Below are 22243 nucleotides of genomic sequence, written 5' to 3' on the forward strand. Positions count from 1 at the left end.
TTCCTTATTTATAGATACTAAGGTTGTCCCTCTTTTTGCCACTAAAACAGTCCTATAATAAATATCCTTGTATATATGGCCTATGTACCAGTATTCTTATTTCTGTATGATAGATTCCCCAAACTGTAAGTGCTAGATTATAAAGGTATCCAAATGTTTAATTTGACTGGATAGTTGTGGTAATATCCAAAATGGGTGTAATAATTTATATTCTCAAATATTATACACTACATTAATAGAATGAAGGCTAAAAATCATACGATCATCTCAATAGACTTAGAAAAGCATCTGACAAAATTCAACATTCCTTCATGATTAAAATCTCTTCACAAATTAGATACAGAAGGAATGTACTTCAGCATAAGAAGGCTATATATGACAAGTCCACAGCTAACATCACACTTAACAGTGAAACACTGAAAGCTTTTCCTCTAAGACCAGGAAAAAGACAAAGATACTAATTCTTGCCACTTCTTTCAACATAGTACTTGAAATCCTTTAGCCAGAGCAATTAGGCAAGAAAAAGAAATAAAAGTCATCCAAAGTGGAAAGGAAAAAGTAAAATTGTCTCTGTCTGTTGATGATATAAACCTATATATAGTATATCAGTACACTGATAACTATAAAATGCTGATGAGAGAAATTGAAAAAGATACACAAAAAATTAGAAAGATATCCTGTGTTCTCGGATTAGAAAAATTGATATTGTTAAAATGTTCATATTACCTGAAGTCATCTATAGATTTCATGCTCTATCAAAATTCCAATGACATTTTTTTCCCATGGAAATAGAAAAAAAGGTCCCAACATTCATATGGAACCACAACAAGACCACAGATACCTCAAGCAAACTTAAGCAAAAAGAACAAAGATGAAGGCATTACATTTCCTGATTTCTAAATATATTGCAAAGATAGGGTAATCAAGACAGTATGGTACTGGTGTAAAAACAGTCATATAGACCAATGGAACAGAATAGAGAGCCCAGAAATGAAATCTATGCATTTATAAGCTACCCATCTTCAACAAGGATGCCAAGAGCACACCATGGGGAGAGGACAGTCTTTTCAATAAATGCTGCTGGGAAAACTGGACATCCATATGCAAAAAAAAAAGAAAAGAAAAGAAAAAGAAAAGAAACTGGACACTTATCTCACAGCGTATATAAAAACCAACTCAAAATGGATACAGTTAAACACAGACCTGAAATTGTAAAACTACTAGAAGAAAACATAGGGGAAAACTGTTTTGATCTCTGAACTTTTTTATTGGCGTCCTGCTCCCCAAAGAGTACACTGTTTCTGCTGCTTCAAAGCCTCAAAACTGATGTCATTGGTCTCAGACACCCCTTTGCCATCCACAGTCCCATAGGTGGTGGTCTTTTAAATGTTTTGCATGGAGTTTTTGCTGTCTAGGGTGTCACCAAGATTGAAGCCCTCTCTCTGTCTTCCAGCAGGTGATAGTAGGTGGTGATTTCAGCCTCTAACTTGGCCTTGATGTCCAGCAGGGCTTTGTACTCCTTGGTCTGGTGCTGCCCCTCTGACTGGGTCTCAGACAGCTCTGACTCTAGGTGAAGGACTCCATTGAGCTGCTACATCTGCATGACATAGCAGGTCTCCAATTCCCTCAGGTTGTTCTCCAAGTTGGACTTCATATTTCTCATGGAGTCCAGGTTGATCTCCAAGGACTCAGCTGCTCCTATCTCATCAGTCTGTAAGGTGATCACTGTGGTGCTTTCCTCAATCTGCTGGGGTCAGCCTGGTATTTGTCCAGCTCCTTTTAGTTCTTCTCAGCCAGCTCATCATACTGGGGTTGGATGTTCACCATGATCTTGTTGAGGTTTTGAAATTGGGGGCATCCAACTTCATGGTCAATCTGGGCCTGTAGACCCTTTACTTCTTCCCCATGGTTCTTTTTCATGAAGAATAGCTCCTCCTTGAGAGTCAGTTTCCATCTCCAGCTGCAACTGAGTGACACTGATGTCTTCAATGACCTTGAAGAGCCCATGGATATCACTGTCCACAGACTAGTGCATGGCCAGCTGTTTCATACTTGACTCTGAAGTTATGAGTACCAAGATAGGCATTGTCAATCTTCAGAACAACGCAGACATAGTCTACAGAATTTAAAAAGATCTGAGTTCTCAAGTTTTTGGTGATCCTGAAGTAATGCCCCCAGTCTTTGACCTGTGGTCCCTTCTTTTCCAGGTGTTTTCAGATGTTGATCTCCAGTCTCTGATTATCAGCCTCCAGGTTCCTCACCCTCTTTAGGCAGGAGGACAGGTCATCATTCAGGTCTTTGATGGTTTCCCTCTCATCCTGAATATCCCCTATGCCCACCAGACCCCCGGTCATTCCTGTGGTCAGGCACCCAGACCTCCAGCCACTCTAGAAGCTGGTGGAACAGGACACAGAGATGCAGGAGTCTGAGTCCCTAGCTCCTGCATAAGTGTTGGCCACACTGCTGACAGGGCAGACCTGATGGCTGTGTGAATGCATGGAGCCCTGAGTGGTGAAGCTCCTCTGTTCAGGGAGGAAGTCAAGAGGTCAGGACTCAGGCTGCCAGGAAAAAGCTTCTTGACATTGGTCAGGAAAATAATTTTTTGGATATTATCCCAAAAGTATAGGTGGCAAAAGCAAAAAAAAAAACAAAACAAGCAGAACTGTATCAAACTAAAAAGTTTCTGCACAGCAAAGGAAGTAAACTACAGAGTAAAGAGACAACTTATGAAATGGGGGAAATATACATCTGTTTAAGGGTTAGTATCCAAAATATATAAGGAATTCAAACAACTCAATAGTAAATAACAACAAAAATAGCATAAATAATAATAACCTGATTTAAAAATGGGCAAAGGACCTGAATAGACAGTTTTCCAAGGAAGACACAAAATTGGCCAACAGGCATATAAGAAGATGCTCAACATCACTCATCATCAGGGAAATGCAAATCAAAACCACAATGAGATGTTACCTTTCACCTGTTAGGATGGCTATCATCAAAAAGATAAGAGACAACATATCAGTTAGGATGTAGAGAAACAGGAACCCTTGCACAATGTTGGTAGGAATGTAAAGCAGTACAGCCATTATGGAAAATTGGTTCCTCAAAAATTAAAAACAGAAATACCACATGATTCAGTAATCTTATTTCTAGGTGTATATACAAAGAAAATGAAATCAGAGATATCTGCATTCTTATGTTTGTTGTAGCATTACTCATAATAGCCAAGATATGGAAACAACCTAAGTGTCATATGAATGGAAAAAGAAAATTTGGTTACACACATGTGATGAAATATTATTCAGCTTTAAAAAAGAGGAAAATCTTGCCATTTACTACAACACAGATAAACCTGGAAGACATTATCCTAAATGAAATAAGCCAGATAGAGGAAGATATGTACTGTTGATATCGCTTATATGTAGAATATAAAAAAATTAAACTCATAGAAGCAGAGCAGAATGGTGGTTGACAGGAGCTGGGTGTTAGGGGAAATGGGGAAGTGTTGGTCAAAGGGTACAAAATATGAGTTTTGCAAGATGAATAAGTTCTGGAGACCTAATGCACAGCTTGGTGACTATAGTTACTATTACTGTGTTGTATGCTTGAAATATGCTGAGAGTCTAAGTCTTAAGTGTTCTCACCACAAAAAAGAGGGAACTAGGTGGGGAGATAGAAATGTTAATTAGCTTGATTGTGGTAATCATTTCACAGTGTATATCAAAATATCACATTGTATACCTTAAATATACACAATTTTTATTTGTCAATTATATCTCCATAAAGCTGGATAAAAACCAATTTATATTCTTTCCACAAATACATGGATTACCCCACCTCCTAATTACCATGGGAGGCTATTATATTATAAAATTATTGCTAATATATTTGGGTGATGGGTAGAAAAATGACATATCGTGCATATTTTAAAAATTAAATTTTCTTAAATTAGTAGTACATATAGATATTTTAAAAATTCAAAGATACAGAAATGTAAAAATTAATTCTCCCCCCACAAACTACTTAGTTTTCTTCCCCCAAGCAACCAGTTACCAGTTACAGATTAATCATAATTTAGTTAATCATTTCCTAAACAATGGACATTTATGTTATTTCCAATACTCTGCTATTTCACATTGTACAGTAAAGAATATCACTGTTGATAAATGATTTCCCACATGTGAGTATGTCTAGAAGTTAAAGTGATTTGAATTACTGGATCAGAGTATATGTATTTAGCATCTGAAAATATTTTCCATAAAATCTATTCTTGACATTGATCCTGTACTTCCCCATTGACTTTAGGATACTTTCTATGCCCTAGAAAATGGATTCCAAGTCCCTATATGATTTGTCCCTCGCTGGTCAGCTCATTTATCACTTCCCCTTTAAGAATTTATATTAACCATACAATTTGTTTCAGTTCCTCAAATGAACCAAGCCCCTCTTACTCTAAGCCTTCTAACATTTATGTTCTCTCTGCCTGGTTTACCCTTCCCTCACATCTTCACTTGGCTAACTCTCCAGCATCTCTCAGGTTGTAGCTCAAGAGACTATTAGGAGACCTTCCTGAACCTCCCAGGTGTAGATCAGGTGCTGCTGCATCCCACAGCATCCCGTGTTTACCCAATTATATCACTTACTATACAGTGTTGAAACTATCCAGCTGTGAGACTGATGACGGTAGGGTCTTATCTCATTCAACTCTGTGTCCATAGTGGTTCAAACGGAGATCAATAAACATTATTCAACAACTAGTTGGTACTTAATAAACATTTATTTGAATGAATGAATGGGGGCGGGGAGGAAGCCCTAGTAGCTCTTCACATGTGAGACAAAAGAGGACCTACAGGTTTAGGAGTAGAATCTAGAGTAAGGCAGGGTTGCATAAGTAATCCACTATAGATCCAATAGGAGCCATCTGACTGCATATTTACAACTTCCTGTGGCATTTTGAGGAACCACACAAAAGGGAACTGACAGTTTATCACTTGGCCGACAGGTTAACCTTACAGCCTTCACTTCTTAAAACCTTACTGAGCCTCTTTATGGATGTTAATGAAAAGGCACATTTGACCATCTAAACTGAAATCCTGAGTATTTAATCATCCAGACATCATCTAATTGGCTAAGACTACCCTACCTATTATAGAAATCAAGAACAGCTAGGAGAAAATTAAAAGAGAATTAGAAGGAAACAATTAGATCATCTATTCTAGTAGTTCATTTTTTTCTTACCCTTGTATATCTGAGGGATATGATATAATCTCTTCAGTAAGAGTACTATCTCATTATAGAGTTCTTAATGGGGGCAGAGTCGTCAGAATTTCCAGGGAGTGAGTATACCTTGAAAAAAACCTCTTAGATGATTTTCAATTTCTTACACCAGAGTTGAGAGTCACTGATTCTAATTTAAACTTTAGAAAAACTGAGATCAGAGAAGTAAAGACTTACCTAGGATCATAATGCTAGTAGAACTGGCAGAGTTGGGACTATAATCTGGGCCTCCTGGCTCAGAGTTCATCATTTTTCATAATATTTAGAAACAAATAACTAGAAGGAATTTAAGACAGTGAGACAGACCAGAAATACCTTTAGAGAACCTCAGGTCAAGTGGGCTTCTGACCTCTTTCAGGCAAGTAAGAGATTCCTCAAAGATATCTTACCTTTACAACATTTTCTAATGGGAGGCAGGCATATTCACATTTTACCTTACACGATGTTGTATTGTTTATGTTTGTTATAATGAGTATGAATTATTTTTATTATTTAAAAATTACACAGATATTTTTAAGCAGCCTAATGTATAACTTTATACCCAGTTCACTTTAGGACTTAGGTACGGAGGACAGGAATTTGGTAGCTCTTCCAACTGTAGAGCCTGGTACAATGTCTTACAAGTAGCTGGTATTCTAAAAATGTTTGTTAATCAAATATCAGTGGTAAAAGCTTGTTGAAATCATCTACTGCAGAGCTAGTTCCACCAGTGAAAATATAGCTTTAAAGGGTATTTTGCAATATGAGCAAGCTAAGACATTTTAGCTTACTTAATATCTTATTTGATATAAAGACATTTACCAGAGGGTTCTGCTGTGGGCACTTTCGCTGTTGGCTTCCATGACCAGTAGACGACCTTGGGGACTCTACATCTGAAATCAACAATCCTTTTCAAGTCTACACACATGGTAAACCCTCAAAAGCTTTAATTCAGCCTCATGAACAAACCCCTATAAGCTCTCAAAATGATTTTATTCTTTCTCATTTGATAACAGCACAGTATGGTTCACTGAAAAGCAATCAATAGAAGAGAAATACTAGAATGAGGGCACTTATTAATTCTAGCTAACATATGTATTGGTAGAAAATCTGTTTCTTTGAGGCCATAGCCTTTCATGTTCATCTGTATCAACTCAGTGGTAGCTATGCTCTATTTCATTATTATTTTTATGAAACAAAGGATAAAGTGTATATTTCAATCTTGCTTCTCCATTTTACTCTTTTATAATAGCAAAAAAGGATACTTTCTTGATCTGTGCAAAAGTAAACTACAAAGAAGAGATAATGACAAAAAGGGACACATATATACAGCCAGACAGATGGTAAGAGAGTGACACAGAACTATACAGATGTGATCATTTGTTGCTATGAGGTAGGCCATAGTTTGAGGCTTAGAGTCTTCTTCCTATGGACTTGGATACTATTAGTGAGCACAAAACAGACAAACTGGTTGAAAGAGAGTATCTCTCCAAAATTTATAATGGGTTATCTATAAATTAATGAATATGAGTACCTAAAATGCCTGTGAGACCATGCTATTATATTTGTTTTCCAGAGAGAATATAGTAATAGCAGTTAATAATTTCTGCAACATTTTTGCGTACATTAATTCTTTTAATCATTACAACAACAGCATGAGGTAAATAAGGCTTTAAAGTTTTAAAGTTAAGGAAACTGAAGCTTGGAGGGATGTCATTCTTCCAAGGTCACCTGGCTACTGTGGGGGCAGTGACATGAGGATTGGGATCCAGAAATTGTGATTCAGTCTAGTACCTTTTCTATTACACCATGCTGCATTTTAATTTTTATTCTTTTACAAGGACAGAAATATGGGAGGAAGGCAGGTTTGGAGAAGAATTAATATTCTGATTGATTCCTGAAAATGATCCTACAGGAAGAGAACAGATGATTTTACAATAATATTTATAAAATATAGAAAACACCCCCCTGGGAATTCTGAATTCATATTATCTGATTCTAAGACCTCATGACAGTCTGAATGTATCCTACATTTCATTCCAACTAAGAAATAAAGGTCTACAAATTTCTGGAGAACCCTGCAAAAGACGATGAAGCAAGTCACCTAGAGCTATTATTACTATTATTACTTCAGAAACACATCACAACGATGGGTCTCAGCAGGAAATCCTGACACAGAATTTTGGAACTGTTGTGATTCACAACACCTACAATGAAGGGATCATGTTTTCCTCACAGAACAACACAGCTAAAAGATCTCATATAATTAGCAAAAATTAGCTGAAAACCTGTATCAAATGCTTTTGGCCAACTCAAAACAGTAGTGAATTTAAGGTAGAGATGTAGTAAAGAAAAAGACGTCACTCATTTTCTGAGAGTTGATGATATATAGGACCAAGATTTATACCGGATGAGAACTAATCCTGTGTTTGGAACTCCTGCTTCCCATTCAATGCCTTCATTTATAGAATAATTCAAATGGAGAAACTGAGATGCATCCAAGAATTCCTTGAATGGTGGGTCAGAAAGATTGGATAGGTCCTGGATATGGCCACTGACATTTTAAAATGCAAGGTATACTATGCCTATGTTATGCCTCTAATCAACTAGTTTAGTAGTCCAGTGGAAACAAGGAAAAAGATTTCTGTAGCTTGATTTATTCTTGGTGAACTTATGCAAACTCCTGAGGATCACTATATACCTTTCTTTTCTTAAAATGTGAATGAACTATTTGTCAAACTTGTTTCTCCTACAGAGATTACTGAAGATCATCAAACTTTCTTCTATGTATTGGTGCTGTGTAAGGTAAACTCCAGGATCTGCATTCACCACCCTACCTTTCTTCATTTTTATCTATTGCCTATAAATGTATCTGTACCCTCATTAAAGTATAAGCTTTTCAGAGGGTCTTATTTATCTTTATACTTTTTCTGGTGGAGCCTAGAGACTTGTTAAATAATAGTAAAATAAAATTTTAGGAGTTGAAGTAAAATGAAAGGGTAGTAACAGACCAAAAAATTTATAAAGGAACTACAACAAATTTTCTTGCTCTTTTTAAACTTAATCCCTATTTTTGACATTTAAAAAATGTTTTCTTCCTGAAATCTGTCATGTTATTAAATGTTCAAAGTAAATGACTTTTTTTCTTTGACACTTGTGATGCAAACATGAGCTGGATAGCTAAATTTTTATTATATCAGTAACTTCTGGATTTCAAATCAACATCTGTGAGGTTTTTTGCTTTTTTTTTCATTAACACAACCACTCTTTCTTATCCCATCCTACCTCTTTCTCTGTTCAGATGGTTTACAGATACACTTTTTCAAAGAGAAGTTACTTATTTTTATAAAACCATCAGCTTATTGTCTTGAGACATGGTGATATACAGTGTAGACTTATATATCCAGCTGCCTCCTTAACATATATACTTGGTTGTATAATAGAAACCTCAAACACAGCACGCCTAACTGAAATTTTTTTTAGTTTCAAGTTTTTATTTAAGTTCCAGTTAACATACAGTGTAATATTAATTTCAGGTACAGAATTTAGAGATTCATCACTTACATAAAACACCCAGTGCTCATAAGTGCCCTCCTTAATACCCATTATGCATTTATCCCATCCTGCCACCCACCTCCCCTCCAGCAATCCTTAGTTTGTTCTCTTAATTAAGAATCTATTTTCTCATTAGCTTCTCTCTCCCACCATGTTCATCTGTTTCATTTCTTAAATTCCACAGATGAGTGAAATCATGTGGTACTTGTAGTTCTCTAACTTATTTCGCTTAGCAAAATACACTCTAGCTCCATCCATGTCATTGCAAATGGCAAGATTTAATTCATTTTTATGAACTAATATTCCATTCTATGTATGTATATACACACACACATATTTATACATATATACACACATATATACATACACATGTATATGCATGTATACATACATACATACGTATATGTGAAAAATGCTGGTGGGATTTTGATAGGGATTGTATTAAATGTGTGGATTGCTTTGGGTAGTATAGACATTTTAACAATATCTGCTCTTCCAATCCATGAACATTTAATATTTTTCCACTTCTTTATGTCATCTTCAATTTCTTTCATCACTGTTTTATAAGTTTTTTAAAAAGAGTTTATTTATTTATTTGACACACAGAGAGAGATCACAAGCAGGCAGAGAGGCAGGCAGAGAGAGGGGAGGAAGCCCAATGCGGGGCTCGATCATAACCTGAGCCGAAGGCAGAGGCTTAACCCACTGAACCACCCAGGCGCCCCTCTCTGTTTTAGAATTTTCAGAGTACAGTTCTTTTACCATGTTGGTTAGGTTGATTCCTAGGTATCCTACAGTTTTAGGCACAACTGTAAATGGGACTAATTCCTTGATTTCTGTTTCTGGTGCCTCATTATTAGTGCAGAGCAATGCAACAAATTTCTGTACATTGATTTTGTATCTTGCAACTTCATTGAATTTGTTTATCAGTTCTACCAATTTTTTGGTGGAGTCTTTTGGGGTTTTTACTATAGAGTATCTGCAAAGAGTGAAAGTTTGACTTGTTCCTTGCTGATTTGGATGCCCTTTATTTCTTTTTGTTGTCTTGATTGCTGAGACTATGACTTCTAGTACTATGTGAAATATCAGTGGTAATATTGGACATCCTTGTCTTCTTCCTAACCTTAGAGGAAAAGCTTTCAGTTTTCCCCCACTGAAGATGATATTAGCTTTGGGTTTTTCATATATGGCCTTTATTATGTTGAAGTAGGTTCTCTCTATCTCTTTTTTGTTGGGGGTTTTGTCAAGAACGGATGTTGTATTTTATCAAATATTCTTTCTGCATTTATTGAGAGAATCATATGGTTCTTATCCTTTCTTTTATTAATGTGGTGTGTCTCATTGATTGACTTGTGAATACTGAACCACCATTGCAGCCCAGGAATAAATCTCCCTTGATCATGATGGATGATTCTTTTAATGTACTGTTGGACTTGATTTGCTAGTAGTTTGTTGAGAATTTTTGTATACATGTTCATCAGGGATATTGGCCTGTAGTTCTGTTGTAGTGGGGTCTTTGTCTGGTTTTAGAATCAGGGTAATGCTGGTCTCCTAGAATGAGTTTGGAAGTTTTCATTCCATTTTTATTTTTTGGAATAGTTTGAGAAGAACAGGTATTAACTCTTCTTAAATGCTTGGCTGAATTACCTGTGAAGCCGTCTGGCCCTGGACTTTTGTTTCTTGGCAATTTTCTGATTACTGATTCAATTTCTTTGCTCATTATCAGTGTATTCAAGTTTTCTGTTTCTTCCTGTTTCACTTTTGGTAGTTTATGTGTTTCTAGGAATTTATTTCTTCCAGATTGCCCAATTAGTTGGCATATAATTTTTCATAATATTTTCTTAGAATTGTTTGTATTTCTGTGGTGTTGGTTATGATTTATCCTCTCTCACTCATGATTTTATTTGCGATCTTTTTCTTTTCTTTTTGATAAGTCTGGCTAGTTCTTTATCAACTTTATTAATTTTTTTTCAAAGAAACAGGTCCTGGTTTCATTTGTTCTGTTTTTTTGTTTTGTTTTGTTTTGTTTCCATATCATTTATTTCTGCTCTAATCATTACTATTTCCCTTCTTCTGCTGGCTTTAGGCTTCATTTGTTGTTCTTTTTCTCTATTAAGTGTAAGGTTAGGTTGTGTATGAGATTTTTCTTACTTCTTGAGGTAGGCCTGTATTCCTATATACTTTCCTTCTTATGACTGCTTTTGCTGCAACCCAAAAGTTTTGGACCATCATGTTTTCATTTTCATTTGTTTCCATGTATTTTTATTCCTTCTTTAATTTATTGGTTGACACATTCATGTGTTCTTTAGTCTCCATGTATTTGTGGTCTTTCCAAATTTTTTTCTTGTGATTGACTTCAAGTGTCATAGTGTTGTGGTCTGAAAATATGTATGGTATGATCTCAATCTTTCTGTACTTGTTGAAGCCTGATTTGTGACCTAGTATTTGATCTATTCTGGAGAATGTCCCATGCGCACTCAAGAAGAATGTGTATTCTACCGCTTTAGGATGGAATGTTCTGAATATAACTGTTAAGTCCATCTGGTCCAGTGTGCCATTCAAAGCCATTTTTCCTTGTTGATTTTCTGCTTAGATAATCTGTTCATTGCTATAAGTGGGGTATTAAAGTCCTCTATTATTATGTTTTATGATTCACAAGTTTGTTATATTTTATATATTTGGGTGCTCCCAAGTTAGGGGCATAAATATTTACAACTGTTAGATCTTTGTGTTGGATAGACCCCTTTATTATGATATAGTGCCTTTCTTCATCTCTAGTTACAGTCTTAGGTTTATTTTATTTTTTTAAGATTTTATTTTTAAGTAATCTCCACACCCAATGTGGGGGGTCAAACTTACAGCCCTGAGATGAAGAACTGAATGCTCAACTGACTGAGGCACCCTTTTTGGTTTAAAATATAGCTTGTCTGACATAAGTATTGCTATTCTGGCTTTCTTTTGACATCCACTAGCATGATAAATGTTTCTCCATACCTTCACTTTCAATCTGCATGTATCTTTTTAGGTCTAAAATGAGTTTCTTTTAGGCAGCATATAGATGGGCCTTTTTTTTTTTTTTTAAATCCATTCTGACACTCTATGTCTTTTGACTGGAGCATTTACTTCATTTACATTCTCAGTGATTATTGATGGATTTGAATTTAGTGCCATGTTATTACGTGTTTTGTTATTGTTTCTGGACATTTTCTCTGTTCTTTTCTAGTCTTGGTTGTGTTTAGTCTTTCTTTCCCACTCAAAGAGTCCCTTTTAGAATTTGTTGAAGGGTTGGTTTAGTGGTCATGAATGCCTTTAGTTTTTGTTTGTCTTGGAATTGTTTTAGAAAGATTTTACTTATTTATTTGAGAGGGAGACAGAGAGCATGAGTGGGGTGGCAGAGAGAGAAGGAGAAGCAGAAAGACCACCTGCTGAGCAGGGAGCCCGATGTGGGGCTCAGTCCCAGGACCCTGAGATCATGACCTGAGCCAAAAACAGCCACTTAACCAACTGAGCCACCCAGGAACCCCTGTTTGTCTTGGAAATTCTTTATCTCTCCTATTCTGAATGATGACCTTGCTGGGTAGAATATTCTTGGGCACAGATTTTTCCTATTCAGCAAACTGAATATAACATGTTACTCTCCTCTGGCCTGCCATGTTTCTGTGGAAAGATTTGCTGCTAACCTTATTTGTTTTACCTTATAAGTTAGGGACTTCTTTTGTCTTGCTTTTTAGGATTCTTCTTTCTCTCTCTATTTTGCAAATTTAACTGATATGTATTAGTGCTGGCCCACTTTCTTTGATTTTGATGGGAGTTCTTTGTGCCTCCTGGATTTGGATATTTGTTTCCTTCTGCAGATGAGGGAAGTTTTCTCAAGTAAACCTTCTGTCCCCTTTTCTCTCTCTTCTTCTTCTGGGACTCCAATGATACAAATGTTATTATGCTTTATGGATTCACTGAGTTCACAAAATGTACACTTGTACTCTAATATTTTTTCCCTCTTCAGCTTTGTCATTTTCATAATTTTACCTTCTTTTTAAAGGATTTTATTTATTAGAGAGAGAGAGAGAGAATGGAAGAGAGAGAGGTGGAGCAGAGGAGAGGGAGAGAATCTTAAGCAGGCTCCACACTAGGTAGGCTTCAATCTCATGACCTGAGGTCATGACCTGAGCTGCAGGCTTGCTAGGCTACTTTCTATTTCACTTACTCATTCCTCTAATTCTTCCATCCTTGTCATTACATAGAGTTGGTTTTGAATCTCAGTAATTGCATTTTTCATTTTGGCCTGACTAGTTTTTAGGTCTTTTATCTCCGCAGTATGGGACACCCTGGTGTCTTTCATGCTTTTCTCAAGCCCAGCTAGTATCCTTATGATTGTTCCTTTAAATTCTGGACCAGGCATATTACTTTTATCTGTTTCAGTTAGATCTCTGGCCGTGACCTTTTCTTGCTCTTTCTTTTAGGATGGATTCCTCCATCTTGGCATTTGGTGTGTGTTAGGAAATCCTGTTATGTTTCCTGCTCCTGAGAGTAATAGCTTTATAAAGAAGAAGTCGTATACTATATAGGGACTGTGCTTCAGGATGTGTCTGTGGTGTATGCAGTGTGCACTCTGCTGCTGCGTTTTGGTCGCTCTTTCCCTCAGGTAAGTCCTCTGCAGTGTTTCTCGTTGCCTTCAGTGGGAAGTGTTTGGACCTTGGCCAGAGTGTGGCAAGTTCTAACTAAGTGTGCTCTGATATGCTTGTTAAAAGATACTGATACTAGTTCCACTAGAGCTGAAGCTTTGCAGAAATCTGTGGTCAGTAGATGTGGTGTGTGCATGGGGGTAGTTGTGCTGGTCTTCTGTGGGGAGAGGCCTGCTGTGCAGGTTCTCAAGCACACTTGCTCCAGAAAAGCAGCACCAGGAGAGTGCAGGGGGGCAAGGTTTGGTGTAAGCAGTTTAGCCCACTAGTGTTAGCATTGTGCTTCTTGCTGAAGTTAGTTTATGCTGAATGCCAGGGGAGAAAAATGGGGCCAGCTAGCTCCCTAATCTCCAGAGAGGGAGTGTTTGCATCCTCTGCTGTCCAGAAAGCCCTCCTGGAAGAGTAAAGAATCTCCCCTCCTATGTCTCAGTCATCCCTCAGATCGGTGCCTTGACCCTATCGGTGTCCAGGCTACCTGCCTGCCCAGCAGAACAGTACACCTTGGGCTCTATCCTAGGCAGGCAGTCTGAGTTTTAAAACTCTAAACTGTAGGGACCTGGCATGGCAGGGACCTGTACTGGTCCTCTGGGGGAGGGTCCTGCTGTCCTGGGACTTATGCAGGTTTATCCCAGAAGGGCATTCACACCAAAGTGCAGAGGCATGGAGTTTGGAGTCAAGTGCAGCAATGAGCCACTGTCCAGATTCGCTGGCCTAAGGAGGTATCTTTGTACATATGCTAAGAGGTGGGGGGTGTTGGGGAGGCATTGGTGCCTGCCAGCTCTTTTGTCCCTGGAGAGAATTTGCCACCTCTCCCAGATGCACTCCAGTATGGGGAAACTGCCTCCCAATGTGTCCCAGGGGATCCTCAGATTATGCTCTTTGCCCCATGCTATCTGCTCTCCTCCACAGGAGCAATGCAGCACTCTCATGGCTCCACATGAGCCACACTGCTGACATTTTAAAACTCCTGTCTTTGAACCTCACTCGTTGTAAAAACTCATGAAAATCAGCCCCTCTCATTTTCCCAGTCAATAACTTTGGGGAACAGTCTTCCTTGTGTGATCTCCTGTGTATTTCTCTCTCTCATGCATGTGCATGTCTCCCTCTGTGACCAGGTGGCCTTCTCTCTCCCTCTAGCTGTTCAGTTTGTTCTTTCAGTCTTCAGATTGATTTCTTGGGTATTCAGAATAGTGTGATATTTATCTAGCTGTGTTTGAGGGATGAGGCAAGACTAAGGTCCTCCTAATACTCCATCTTCTGAATTCTTTTTTTAATTCAAGTATAATTAATATATAGAGTTATAATAGTGTGGGGGTACAATATAATGTTTCAACAATTCTATACATTTCTCAGTGTTCATCAGGTTAAGTGTACTCTTGGAGATAGGAAGATGGCACTGAAGTAGGAGGACCCTAGGCTCACCCTGTCCCATTAATACAACTAGAGGATTACCAAGTCATCTGAAATACCCCAGAAATCAACCTGAAGACTGACAGAACAAACTCCACAACTAAAGAGAAAGAAGAGGCCACATCAAAAAATGTGGGGAGTGCAGAGATGTGGTTTAAGGGGAAAACAAATCCTGGCTGCAGCAGAGGGGAGTGAGCCAGAGTCGCGGAGAAGGGTGTGAGAGAGAGAGGAGCATACAGGGGAATGAACAAAGCGAATGTTTCCCTGACATTGGCTTGGAAAACAAGAGGGGTTGAATTTTGTGAGTCCTTGCAACCAGTGGGGCTTAAAGCCTAGAGTTTTAAAGGTGAGCAGGCTAGACTGGGATAGAGCCTAGAGGGCACGGTGATGCTCTTGGAGAAAGGCAGCAAACAACCCAGGTGCATACAGCATTGAAAGAGTGATGTGAAGAATGCCTAGGACACTGTGGGGAGATTATTTGCTTTTTCCAGAGGAGGACCCTGAGAGGCAGCATTCATGAAGATACAAAGGAGCTGGCCAGCACCATTTCCCTCCTCTACCCCTTAGTATAAACACAGAATCACCTGTGGGAAGCAGCACTTTGTAGATGCTGGCTGCCCAACTTGCTTACAATAAGCGCCCCCCCCCCCCCCCCCCCGTGCTATGGGTGAAAGACCCATCTCAGTCACATTTACCTCTTTCCCCATGTGGCTGGCCCCTCCCCCAGAAGACCAGCACAAAGCCCAGTCCATACCACATATACCAACCAGAGAATTTTTCATGGCCCTAATTCTGGTGAAGGTGGTGACAGATCTCATTTCAGAAGCAGACCAGAGCATATCTAATTAAAGCTCACCACATTCAGGCCAGGGACAAAACACTGCCCACAGGAGGCAAGGAGAGCCTCTGCAGATGACTGGCCTGAAGGATAGAACAACCAGAACACAAAAGCAGGGAACACACAACACACAGCGGACTGCCAAGCCATGGGCACTACATAACTTCTTCATAAGGACATTACTTTTAGGAGGTAGAGACATATCTGGCTTTTCTAAAAAAAAAAAAAAAAGTAGGCAGAGATGTTGAAAATGTCAGAAGACAGAGGAATTCATCCCAAATGAAAGAATAAGTTAAAGCCACGGCCAGAGATCTAAGTAAAACAGATATAAGTAACATGCATGATTGAGAATTTAAAGCAATAATCATAAGGATACTCACTGGTCTTGAAAAAAGAACTGAAGACATCGGTGAGACCCTTACCACAGAGACAAAAGAGTTAAAAAAGAATCAGAGATGAAGAGTGCAATAAACAAGATTAGAAACATGCCTGATGCAATGAATAGGTTGGGGGAAGCAGAAGAATGAATTAATGACCTAGAAGACAAGTAATAGAGGCAATGAAGCTAAAAAAAAAAAAAAAGAAAGAAAGAAAGAAAGGGGAATTATGTAAAATGAGAAGAGACTTAGAAAACCCTGTGACTCCATCAAATGTAATAACATATGTACTACAGGAGTCCCATGAGCAGGGAGAGAACAAAGGGGGCAGAAAATTTGACTGAAGAAATAATAACTGAAAACATCACTAATCTGGGGAAGGAAATAGACATCTAGATCCCCAAGACAGAGAACTTTCATCAAAATCCACGAAAACAGACCTACACCAAAACATAATAATTAAATTTGCAAAATATAATGATAAAAAAAATTTAAAGCTGCAAAACAAAAGAAGTAAGCAACTTACAAGGGAAAAACCATAAGGCTAGCAGATTTTTCAACAAAAACTTTGCAAGTCAGAAAAGTGGCATGATTTATTCAAAGTTTTGAATGGGAAAATTTGCAGCCAAGAATACTCTATCCAGCAAGGCTATCATTCAGAATAGAAGGAGAGAGAGTTTCCCAGACAAAAACTCAAAGAGTTCTTGACCACTAAACCAGTCCTGCAAGAAATAATAAAGGAGACTCTGAGTGGAGAGAAGAGACCAAAAGTGAGCGTATGAAGGTAGAAAACAGAAAAGTAGTCTAATAAGTATTTTTGTAAAAATCAATCAAGGAACTCACACACACAAAAAGGATATAAAATATAATAACATAAACCTAAAATGTGCAGATGAGAGGAGAAAAGAATAGGTTCAAATATAAGTGACCATCAACTTAATACAGACTGCAGTATGCAGAATAGGTTATATATAAACCTAATGGAAACCATGTGTCAAAAACCACTAATAAACATGCAAATATATATATATAATATAAATATAATATCAATAATTACTGTGAATTATTTTTACCCAATCAAAAGATGTAGGGTGCAAGAATGGATTAGAAAACAAGCCCCATCTATATGCTGCCTACAAGAGACTCATTTTAGACCTAAAGACACCTGCAGATTAGAAGTGAGGGGATAGAGAAACATCTATCATGAAAATGGATATAAAAAAACAGAGTGGTAATAACTTATATTGGACAAACTGACTTTCAAAGACTGTAACAAGAGACAAAGAAGGGAACTATATAATAATAAAGGGGACAATCCAATAAGAAGATATGCCAAATGTAAATATTTATTCATGCAACATGGGAGCACCCAAGTACATAAAACAATAACAAATATAAAGGAACTGATAATGACATAATAATAGTAGGGGATTTTAACACACTACTTGCATGAATGGACAGATTAAACATAAGATCAACAAGGAAACAATGTCTTTGAATGACACACTGGACCAGATGGACTTAACAGATATATTCAGAACATTCCATCCTAAAACAGCACAATACATTCTTTCAAGTGCACATGGAACATTCTCCAGAACAGATCACATGTTAGGTCACAAAACAGGCCTCAACAAATTCAAGAATGGAACCACACCATGCACCTTTTCTGACCACAACACTATGAAACTAGAAATTGACCAGAAAAAAACATCTGGAAAGACCACAAACACATGGAGTTTATATAACCTGCTACTAAATAATTAATGGTTCAACCATAAATTAAAAGATACATGAAAAAGATACATACACAAAAAGAAGAAATTTTAAAAAATCATGAAAACAGATGAAAATGAAAACACTACAGTCCAAAACACTTGTGATGCAGCAAAAGTGGTTCTGAGAGGCAAGTTTGTACCAATACGGGTTAACCTTATGGAGCAAGAAAAATCTCAAATAAACAACCTTACACCTAAAGGAGCTAGAAAAAGAATAACACATAAAACCTAAAAGCAGCAGAATGAAGGAAATAATGGTGACTAGAGAAGAAATAAATGATACAGAAACTAAGAAATAATAGAACAGATAAAATGACAGAGGAGCTGGTTCTTTGAAAAGATCAACATAATTGATAAATCTCTACCCAGAATTATAAAAAGAAAAGAAAAAGGACCCAAATAAGTAAAATCACAAATGAGAGAGGAGAAATAATAACCAGTGCCACAGAAATACAAACAATTCTAAGAGAAAATTATGAAAAACTATGTGCCAACAAACTGGACAACCTGGAAGAAATGGATAAATACCTAGAAACATACAAATTACCAAAACCGAAACAGGAAAAATAGAAAATTTGAACAGACTGATTACTAGCAAAGAAACTGAATCAGTAATCAAAATATTCCCAACAAAAATAGTCCAGGACCAGATGGCTTCACGGGTGAAGTCCACCAAATATTAGAAGAATATTAGAAGAATTAATACCCATTCCTCTTAAACTATTTCAAAAAACAATAAAGGAAGGAAAATTTCCAAAATCATTCTATGAGCAAGCATTTTTTTTGATAACAAAACTGGATAAAGACCCCAGTAAAAAAAAAGAAAAAGAAAAAGAAAAACAAACTAACAAACCGCAATATCCCTGAACATAGATAGAAAAATCCTCAGTAAATACTAGCTACCAAATAAAAAAATACACTAAAAAAAATTCTCCACAATCAAGTGGGATTTCTTTCCTGGGCTGCAAAGGTGGTCTAATATTCAGGAATCAATCAACTTGATACATCACATTAATAAAAGAAAGAAGAGTCATATAATTCTTTGGATAGATGCAGAAAAAGATTTTGACAAAGTTACAACATCCATTCATGATAAAAACCCTCAACAAAGTAGCTGTAGAGGGGACATACCTCAACATAATAAAGGCTGTATATTAAAAAACCATGGCTAGTATCATCCTTAATGGAGAAAAATGGAAAGCTTCTTTGCTAAGGTCAGGAAAAAAACTAGGATATCCGCTCTCACTGCCTTTAGTGAATATAGTACCAGAAGTCCTAGCTACAGAAATCAGACAACAACAGCAACAACAAAAATAAAAGGCATCCCAATCAGCAAGAAAGAAATAAAACTTTAATTATTTGCAGATGACATAATACTCTATATAGAAGGGTGCCTGGGTGGCTCAGTGGGTTAAAGCCTCTGCCTTCAGCTCAGGTCATGATCCCAGGGTCCTGGGATCGAGCCCCGCATCAGGCTCTCTGCTAAGCAGGGAGCCCACTTCCTCCTCTCTCTCTCTCTGCCTGCCTCTCTGCCTACTTGTGATCTCTCTCTGTCAAATAAATAAATAAACTCTTTAAATAAAAAATAATACTCTATATAGAAAACCTGAAAGACTTCACCAAAAAAACTGCTAGAACTGATGAACAAACCCAGTAATTCACAGTCTACAAAATCAAAGTACAGAAATCAGTTGCATTTCTATACACCAGTAATGGAGCACCAGAAAAAAGAAATTAAGACAACAATCCCATTTACAATTGCACCCAAAATAATAAGATACCTAGGAGTAAACCTAATGATATAGGCAAAAGACCTGTATCCTGAAAAATAGAAAACACTGATAAAAAATACTGAAGATGAGACAAAGAAATGGGAAGACATTTCATGCTAATGGATTGGAAGACCAAGTATTGTTAAAATGTCTGTGGTACCCAAGGCAATCTACACATTTAAGGCCATACCTATCAAAATACCAACAGCACTTTTTACAGAGCTAGAATAAACAATCCTAAAATTTGTATGGCACCACAAAAAAACCCCGAATAGCCAAAGCAACCTTGAAAAAGAGCAGCAAAGCTGGAGGCATCACAGTTCTGGATTTCAAATTGTATGACAAAGCTGTAATGATCAAAACAGGATGATAGTGAATCAAAAATAAATACATAGATCAATAAATAGAGCTGAATTGGAACCCAGAAAGGGACCTAAAACTCTGGTCGATTAAACTTTAACATAGCAGGAAAAAAGTAAGTCTCTTCAAAAATGTTAGTAAAACTGGACAGCAACATACAAAGGAGAGAAACTGGAGCACTTTCTTATACCACAGACAAAAACAAACACAAAATTGATGAAAGACATAAATGTGAGTCATGAAACCATGAAAATTCTAGAAAAGAACATAGGAAATAACCTCTTTGACACTAGCCATAGCAACATTTTTCTAGTTATGTCTCCTGAGGGAAGGGTAACAAAAGCAGAAATGAACTATTGGGACTGCATTAAAATAGATAGCTTCTGCATAGCAAAGGAAACAATCAATAAAACTAAAAGGCAACCTATATAATGGGAGAAAGTATTTGCAAATGACATATCTGATGAAGGGTTAGTAACCAACATAATATAAACTTATAGCTATAAATAATATATAATATATTATGTATTATATTATATAATATATAAGTATTATATAATGTGTAATAGATATTTATACCTATATGTATATACATATATAAGAAATATATAATATATAGATATAAATAAATATAAACGTAACACACAAAAACCAATTAATCCAATTTAAAAATGGGCACAAGACATGAATAGACATTCTTCCAAAAAACACATACAGATGGCCAACCAACAACTTCTCAACATCACTGATCATCAGAGAAATTCAAACCAAAACTATAATGGTATTGGGGCTCCTGGGTGGCTCAGATGGTTAAGCAACTGCCTTCTGCTCATGTCATGATCCTGGAGTCTGGGATCGAGTCCCACATGAGGCTCTCTGCTTGCCAGAGAGTCTGTTCCTCCCACTGTCCTCTCTCCTCTCATGCTCTCTCTCTCTCATTCTCTCTCTCTCAAATAAATAAATAAAAGCTTAAAAAAAACCTATAATGGTATCACCTCTCACCTGTCAGAATTGCTAAAATCAACAACACAAAAAACAACAGGTGCTGGTGAGGATGTGGAGAAAGGGGAACCCTCTTGCACTGTTGGTGGGAAGGCAAACTGATACAGCCACTCGGGAAAACAGGACGGAGGTTCCTCAAAAAAGTTAAAAATAGAAATAAACTATGATGCAGCAATCCCACTACGTTATTTGCTCAAAGAACACAAAAATCCTAATCCAAAGGGACACATGCACCCCAGTGTTTATAGCAGCATTATGTACAATAGCCAAATTATGGAAATAGTCCAAGTGTCCATCAACTGATGAATGGATAAAGAACACAGGTGATACTGGGTGTTATATGCAACTGATGAATCATGAACTCTGCCTCTGAAACTAATAATATACTATATATTAACTAACTGAATTTAAATAATGTAAAATTTAAAAAATAACTATAAAAAAAGATAGGTGATAGGGATTAGGGAGGGCACTTGTTATGAGCACCAGGTTATGCATGTAAGTGCTGAATACCAGAAACTAATATTACACTGTATGTTAACTAACTGGAATTTAAATAAAAATGTAAAAAAAGTTAAGTGTAACTGGACCAGATGGACATCACAGATATATACAGAACATTCCATCCCAAAACAACAGAACACACAGAATACACTTCTTCTCTAGTGCACATGGAACATTCTCCAGAATAGATCACATCCTGGGTCATAAATCAGGTCTCAACTGGTATCAAAGATTGGGATCATTCCCTGCATATTTTCAGACCATAATGCTCTGAAGCTAGACCTCAATCACAAGGGGAAATTTGGAAAGAATCCAAATACATAGAAACTAAAGAGCATCCTTTTAAAGAATGAATGGGTCAACCAGGAAATTAAACAAGAATTGAAAAAATTTATGGAAATAGATAATGAAAACACAATGGTTAAAAATCTGTGGGACACAGCAAAGGCAGTCCTGAAAGGAAAATATATAGCAGAACAACAAAGGAACTGGAGAAAGAACAACAAAGAAAGCCTAAACCCAGCAGGAGAAGAGAAATAATAAAGATCACAGCAGAAATCAATGAAATAGAAACAAACAAACAAACAAACAAAAAAACCAATAGAATAAATCAACGAAATTAGGAGCTGGTTCTTTGAAAGAATTAATAAGATTTCTAAACCCCTGGCCAGACTTATCAAAAAGAAAAGATAAAGGACCCAAATAAATA

The 22243-nt window shown here is 37.0% G+C and overlaps 1 pseudogene; it reads right to left on the reverse strand.

Moving 5' to 3' along the window:
- Positions 1-1265: 1265 nt before the first annotated feature.
- On the reverse strand, positions 1266-2571 carry LOC116861228 (annotated as a pseudogene).
- Positions 2572-22243: the final 19672 nt, after the last annotated feature.

This window comes from Lontra canadensis, unplaced genomic scaffold (assembly GCF_010015895.1).
Source record: "Lontra canadensis isolate GAN:19392208 unplaced genomic scaffold, GSC_riverotter_1.0 scaffold193, whole genome shotgun sequence".
NCBI lineage: Eukaryota > Metazoa > Chordata > Mammalia > Carnivora > Mustelidae > Lontra > Lontra canadensis.